Source organism: Aulonocara sp. 'chitande type north' Nkhata Bay, linkage group LG11, assembly GCF_057382095.1.
Source record: "Aulonocara sp. 'chitande type north' Nkhata Bay isolate Kocher_YH1m ecotype deep benthic linkage group LG11, A_spYH_male_GT1.1, whole genome shotgun sequence".
Classification (NCBI taxonomy): domain Eukaryota; kingdom Metazoa; phylum Chordata; class Actinopteri; order Cichliformes; family Cichlidae; genus Aulonocara; species Aulonocara sp. 'chitande type north' Nkhata Bay.
In genome coordinates this window covers 25,100,041-25,107,383 of record NC_141354.1, presented here as the reverse complement: position 1 = coordinate 25,107,383, position 7,343 = coordinate 25,100,041, and the positions used below count along the sequence as shown (strand labels likewise).

Here is a 7,343-nt window from a genome sequence, read left to right as displayed (position 1 = left end):
GGTCTTCATTGCAAACAATTCATTCTATTGCCCTCAGTTGTTATTCCTCCATTTCACCAGATGGGAGCAGTGTGGACTGAAAATCCCTGAGTGTTTAGTAGTGATGGGATTTCCGGCTCTTTTTAGAGATCCGGCTCTTTAGGTTCGGCTCACTAAAAAGAGCCGGCTCTTTTGGCTCCGAACCGGCTCTTCAGGTTGTTTTGTTGCTTTAATTAATTTATTATTAACAATAATATAAAATTATGCACAAAAGGAATTACTAACGTAAAAACAAGTGGTTTTATTTATATATGTTTATATATAAATATATGCGGTGGCCCCTAGAGACAAAACACGTACAAACTCCAAAACACATTTCTAGCATGAACTGAACTTCCAAAGCAGAGCTACTAGATCACTTAAATTACACAATTGAAAGCATGTGTGTGTTGTTTGTGTATTTATACACAGGCACTCATATATATATTCAAATAATTTAAAAAAAAGTTCATTTACCTGTTATTACCACACACCAAATCCGGTCGTTGGTACTTGCTGGCTTGTGTAGCCACAAGATAACAAAGGCTCAACACTGCGCCCAGCATCCTGGAGCACTTCTGTTGTCTTTTGTACGTGTTTTGAGTTTTTATGTGCTTCTGAGTTTTTAAATGCTTCTGAGTTTTTACGTGCTTCGGAGTTTGTACGTGTTTTTACGTGTTTTGGAGTTTTTACGTGTTTTGGAGTTTGTACGTGTTTTTATGTGTTTTGGAGTTTGTACATGCTTCAGAGTTCGTACGTGATTTGAAGTTTGTATGTGCTTTGTCTCTAGGGGCCACCGTAAATATACTTTTATTTATTCACTCCACATAAAATGTAATAAATAAATCATATAATACAAAAATCAACTATTCACATTTCAAGTTTTAACTATTTAAATTTTCAGCTTTTTCCTTTCACAAATTTAAAGTGAAAAGAACACAAAACACTGCAAACCACAACACAATTAAATATAAATTATAATATGAAAACTAAAAGAACATGCATATTCTCTGTCATATGGACCTGCATGAATAAACTTTCTCAATCCTTTATCATCTGCAACCGAAAATAGTTGTGGATGATTACTATACCTTTCTAATGTTGTTGTCCCTGCCTCTCTTTCTCTCTCTCTGGCTCTGTTCCTGTGCTACTGAGTGTAACTACCGCCCCTCCCCCCTCTGCCCAGCGTAAAGCACAAGGCTCGCGTGCAGAGTGAAGCGGAAAAAAAGTGCGAGAGAGAGGCTGAGAGAAAGGAAAAAACAAAAAAAACAAAAAAAAAACCCCACGTGACGGCTCGCGATAAGGAGCCGGCTCGCGTCGTTCACGTCAAAGAGCCGGCTCTAAGAGCCATTTCGTTCGCGAACGACCCATCACTAGTGTTTAGCACAGCAGAGGGAGTCTTGATTCCCACCTGCTAATGTGTAATCCAAATAATACAGATATTGTACTGGGGAGTGCTTCAGCTTTGATTGAATACTGTCACTTTGTAGCATTTACGAGTGAATGATGGGTGGAGTGTGGGGCAAACTGAAGCTGCAATACCAGCAGATTTCCATTTAAGGACTGCAGCAAGCTCTAGCTCACCTGATACGGTGGTAGGCACACTCTGTGCTTCCCCCCCCCCCCCTCTTGTCTGACTCATCTCTTTCTATCTCCAGCTGTATTCCCTCCAATCCTGTATTTAAACTCTACGTGCACTGTTACCTAAGAGCATCGTTTTTGGATCCGCATGGTTCACTTGCAGCACTGTGACTACACCAAAAGGGGCCAAATATGTGTTCCAACTGACTATAAGGATTACATGCATCACTTTCGTGCACCACTGACTCATATGTATAAACTACTTGTGTCTTGCAGCTTATCTGTATTAATTGGCACGGTGTGCAGCAGTGTCCTGACTGAGCGGGTCTGCTGCAGATTAGCCTGAGGTGCTGCAGATGAAGGTGAGGCCTGACTAGCACTCACCATGACTCTGCAATCTGTTCCCTGCCTGAAATTCTGATCACACAGGTACATGGTGATTCTAGGAAGTACTCGGTGTGTAATGGGATTACTCCCGACATAATATATTCTTTTTCGGAGGGCCATTCAAAACTTAACGTCAAGGTCAGCTCACTCTGCAGAAGCAGTGAAAGCTCAAGTGGTACCTGGGATTTTATTGTGTGCTAGCAGGGTTCTCATAACTAGACTTCGTGAACTGGCATTTAGGTAATGAGTGAAGAAGGCAGAGAATAAACCTTCCATGCCTTCAGTGCTGCTAAGCTGGTTAAAAATAGAGGCAGAAGAGAGGGATTGAAAGAATCGGGGTGGACAGAGAAGATGGGGGAGGAGACTACTAATTTGACTCCCAGTAAAGTAGGTAAGCAGGGAATTACCGGGTGACCTTGGCTGCGAAGTAAAGCAAATGTGTGGCAAGATGTTAAAGGCTCAGAAAGAAACTCACTTCATGCAGCTACAGTGATCCTGAGTGCTCTTTGCAAGCCACCAGCTGCCTCATCCGATGGACAAACACTGCCTGGGCTCATCATGTGCATGACAATGATGAGCATGTTTGGTTGCATGCTGATAGCTTGGTTGGTGAGTAAAGACACATTTATAAGTACAGGCCTGACAGGGATTACTCACAGAACATCTTGAAGGATCTTGAGTATCTATTTTAGGAGTGCAGATTAAAGCTAGCAGTAGCATTTAAGCAGCAGACTGAAAGGAAAAGATCATAAAAGAGGAAAGAGATTTGATTTAGTCCTGCTACTTAGAACTGAACCTTAAAGCAGCTACAGGAGAATGAAATGAAACGAGCTCCCCATCTCCATGTGCACAGGATCTGTGCTCATATGTTATCAACAGTAAAAACTAAAGGCCATGTGAGCAAGTTTTTCAAGTACATTATACCTGAAAAGTCCTGTCTTTTCAAAAGAAAACTTCCAGGAATTATCTTGAGAAGCCTACAACCCCCCCCCCCCCCAAAAAACAATTCCTCATCTGTTCCCATTTCTCTCTCCAGCTTTCACTCTTATATTTTTCCCCATTCTAAACGCCTTCACTTCTCAATTCTGTAAACACCAGGCCAGAAGAACACGATGTCTGAGGAGAGAGCAAGAGGGCGAGGGAGGATTCAACACCGGCCCCGTGGTCAGTGACACTGTCGAGACGCCTGCGCAAAAGGGAAGGCATGTGAGTCAAGAGGGGAGTGGAAAGAGGGAGAAACTGATAGAGAGGGTGATGTAGATAAGGGGCACAGGCCGTGAAAGAGAAAGAGGAGCTTTGGAGGATTAACGGGGGAGCTGAATTTGGAGGGCAGACGAGGCCAGCAGACAGCAGCTGGGGGAGGCCTGGATCACATCAGATTGGTTCAAATTTTAACTTTGTTTCGCAGATGGGCTTCCTTTGAACCCACAGACAGGGTTATTGAAATGGTTTAATTACATGCTTTACTATTAAAAAAACGTATGTGAATCTGTGAACGTTCAAGAAAAAAAATGACCAGTGACAGATTGTTCTTGAAGAAAATGTATTAACCTTAAAAGACATTTAATGCAGGGTCAAGTGAGACTATAAATAATTCCCCAAAGATTGTAGGTGCTGCAGTGTCGAGTGACCAGATTATCTGATTGGCTGGTTGTTGCTGTTCCACACATGCTTTGTATCAGGAAAAACAAAAGCCTTCTGATTGTAACAACTGGAGGCTGTTATTTTTGCTTTAATCTTCCTGTAAGGCTACAAAAGATTGTCACAGATTTGAACCAATTATTGTGGACAAATTAATTAATGGCAACAATGTTATCACAACATCTGTATTGTCTTTACAGGCAAATGAGCTGTCTGCATGCATGGCTGTCCAAAAAGCATGAAAAAGAACAACTAGTCAGATATTTACAATAATATATGATATGTGCATTAAGACAATATGCACGTGTGTATTACCATCATTTATAAATATCATATAGTAACACTGGTCCTGGACCAGTCTACATAGTGACATGAATCACAACTCATTTGTGGACTGTTCAGCTTTTATTGTGATAGGAGAAAACAGGAAAGCTGGATGTATAATAATATAATAAAAATAATGCTGGATGTAGTAAATATGATACAAATTAAAACCCATATATGCAAATTCATATTTAATCTTTTTTATTTATTTTATCTGCCAGGAGGTTCAATAAACACTTCATTTTTCAAAACAAATAAAAAAAATAGAAAATTATGGAAATTATTTCATGCTTCGGGCTTAGAGACCTAGAAAAACCAAACAATGTTCTTCCAAATGAAAGTATCTGTATTTAGAAAACCTTACTGTGCTCACCGAGGCAGTAACATGTCAGCAACACTTGAAAGAAACAATAAAACACTGTATGAATATGTGTGAGTGGAGGGGTGTATCTCGTACAGAGAAAAATAGTAGCAGTAACCTCAATATTGCCCATTGTACATTGGGTGAATAGCCTCTCTGTGTGCGATATGTGCAACTGTGTTTCCTGGGGAAGTCCTGATCTCTAACGGTTAAACAGTGGTTCCCTTCACTCTGTACTTACTGAATGTCTCCCTTTAACTGTCACCACATTTTTTCATTTAAATAGGTGGGATGTCCAACATGCCCTTTAAATATCTCCCCGAGTGAGCTCAAGTCTCCCTGCTTCTCTTATGCTTTTCCATGAATGATGTTATCATGTCATAAGTACTTACTCAGTTATTATCAGCAATGAGATGTTGACAGGATGTTATCCAGCCTCTGCTAAAATATTTAGTATGTGAGAGTGATGCATTGAGAAGTGGCTGTTACACTACACATTCATCTGAGCCTCACTGCTGATCTGTAGCTCTGTCCTCATGACACGTCTTTCCCCTCCTTTCATATTTTGTCTTTTTATTGATCCTTTATCTATGTATCTATTTATTTTTTCCTTGTGTAAACTGAAGAAATATTCATTTTCAACAAGCCTAGCAACACAAGAGTCCTCCTCTTATGCAGGTGATATTATGTTGAGTCCCAGCTCTGGTCCAATCAAACAGGGGCGGGTTTCCTCTCTCCAATCGCAGCCGTTCGGCCTGCACTGCAGCTGCAGGCGGGACGGTGGGTGTGCACGGACGTGCATGTTCTCTTTATCTAAAGCAGGTGCTCCACCTGGATAAGATGAGGGCGAGAGACAGAGCAGAGAGAGAGAAAAGTCACGTTTTATTGGCTTTATTCGATATAGAAGGAAGTCCTTTGGCATATCTGAATATGTTACGATAAGCTTCACTCAGCAGGATGAGATGAGAAAGGCCTTCAGCCTTTAGGTTAAAACTACAACTAAAAGTGTCAATCACAAGTGATGATGCCACGAACACTGCTGACATTTAATGATTTATGGTTAATCAGATGATTCTCCATGAATGACAAGTTAGATGTGGAAAAAATTTTATAAGTTGCTGCATAAATTAAACAATGGATCACTTGTATCCAGATGCTCTCTGTAAAGGCTTCGTAAGTAGTAACTAATAGCTTTAATAATGCTTACTAGATAATGCGCTCCTCTTTAAGGATTGAGGTTCTTTCCTTACATCAAGAATTAATATCTACAACAAAGCATCTTCTACAGGAACAGTGTTTGTCACAGCCTTTGTGTAACTGACGTGTTGAGGTTTGTCAGTCTTTAGATTTTCCAAAGTTTTATTTGCTAATACAATGTTTATTAATGACATTAATTATGGGGTTTCCATTTACCACATAAATGTATGCAGACTCTGGGAAGTGCCCTTTATTCTGTGTTATATAACTCCCTCTGCTGTCTAATATTTTTCTAAAATGTCATCAAGTCTTCAGTAACAAATGCTAGAAATAAATCTCCAGTAAGAAATTCTAAAAAAGGCTCTGCAGCAAAGCTCAAGCTTATTTGAAAAACTAGCGCTTGTGTCATAAAGCAATTAAAGGTTTTGAAGTGCGCGACTCAAATGTTGTTGTTATCAGAGAAAATGTGAATCATCAGTATACATGAATATACTGTCATGAAATACTTTATGGAGGGTTCTTATCAGAAAAATGACACTTGTAAATTGTTTGCAGTGACAACTTTAAGTGTAAAGTTGAATTTGATCCTTTCCTGTGCTCTACCTAACCTTCATAATGGTATTGTAGTTTTTTACTGACATCTTTAGCCCCCAATTTTTTACTTTCAAGCCACCTGCTTGACACCCGCCAGGTCACTGGTAACCTCAACTTGGCTTAAAGGTACGGTTAGGTTTTGGTTAACTCTGTTTGCTGAATTTGTTTTAGAGGTGGCTTTATAAAGTTTCTGAAAATGTTTCGATTTAGCATGAGGTTTAACAAAACTGCCCAGTGGAGTGCTTTAGCACAGGAGCAGGATGCCATCTACCAATTCAGCGGCTGGTTGGACGATCCCTGGGTGTTTTAGTCTGCATGCCAAAATATCCCTCTCGATCTGTTCATGTTCAGCTGAGTTAATAAACTCCACTAAACTAACCAAGAATCTGCCCATAGCTCAGACAGGTAAGCAATGATGGGCAGATGATTGGCAGATGTTCAGAGCTTAAGGTCCTTGTGCTTCTTGGATACAAACAACAGCTTGTCATTATGGTAAGTTGCAGTGAATTGGGCTATCACAGCACTTGAGTGATTCTTTGCATAGTCTAGATTATCTGAGGCTTGATTAAACATACTCATTAAACCATTCATGAGCTCTCATTGTCTCCATCTAAATTTTTAATGTGTCTGTAGTTTATTAAGACATCTTTCAATTTATTATCTTTTTAAATCATCAAGACAAAAGCTCCTTGAAGCACACAAAAACAAAGCTTGTACTTAGACATAAATAAGAGTTGGCTGTTTAAATAAAATGAACCCACAATAGTTTGGCCTTTCAGTTATGAGTATTATTTACAATAGAGCTACTCCTGCACTGAGACACACTGGCTCCCTAATCAGCCTGGGTTACACTTTGCTTCACTCTATGTTTGACAGAGTGAACGAGTAAAACCAGCCAGTGAAGTCAACACAGCGCAGTGCCAGATGTTTTATTCCCCCGTGATGGCACAACATTTGAACAACTGAGTGCCTCTTGGGTTCTCATCCAGACTCCCTCCCCTTTATCATCCCTAATTTCATTCAATCCAAAATCACATTTCTGGGCAGTCGCGCAACCTTGTCTTCCCATACACATACACACAGACACACTAATACATTCAAATGGCTGCCAGGGAAATACTTGAATAATGACACATGAATGGCTAAACCGCTCATTCAGTCAGAGGAAACAAGCCTTGATTTAGCAGCACAACATGTTAGCATGTGCGAGCTGACATGACATAATCTAATGAATCATGAT

General features: G+C 40.1%; 1 long non-coding RNA gene across 1 annotated transcript; it reads left to right on the top strand.

Moving 5' to 3' along the window:
* The first annotated feature begins 1,681 nt into the window (after positions 1-1,681).
* Positions 1,682-4,958, top strand: LOC147319050 (uncharacterized). Its single transcript, XR_015131519.1, has 3 exons — positions 1,682-2,595; positions 3,085-3,192; positions 3,828-4,958. It is a non-coding gene; the product is annotated as an uncharacterized LOC147319050 (long non-coding RNA).
* Positions 4,959-7,343: the final 2,385 nt, after the last annotated feature.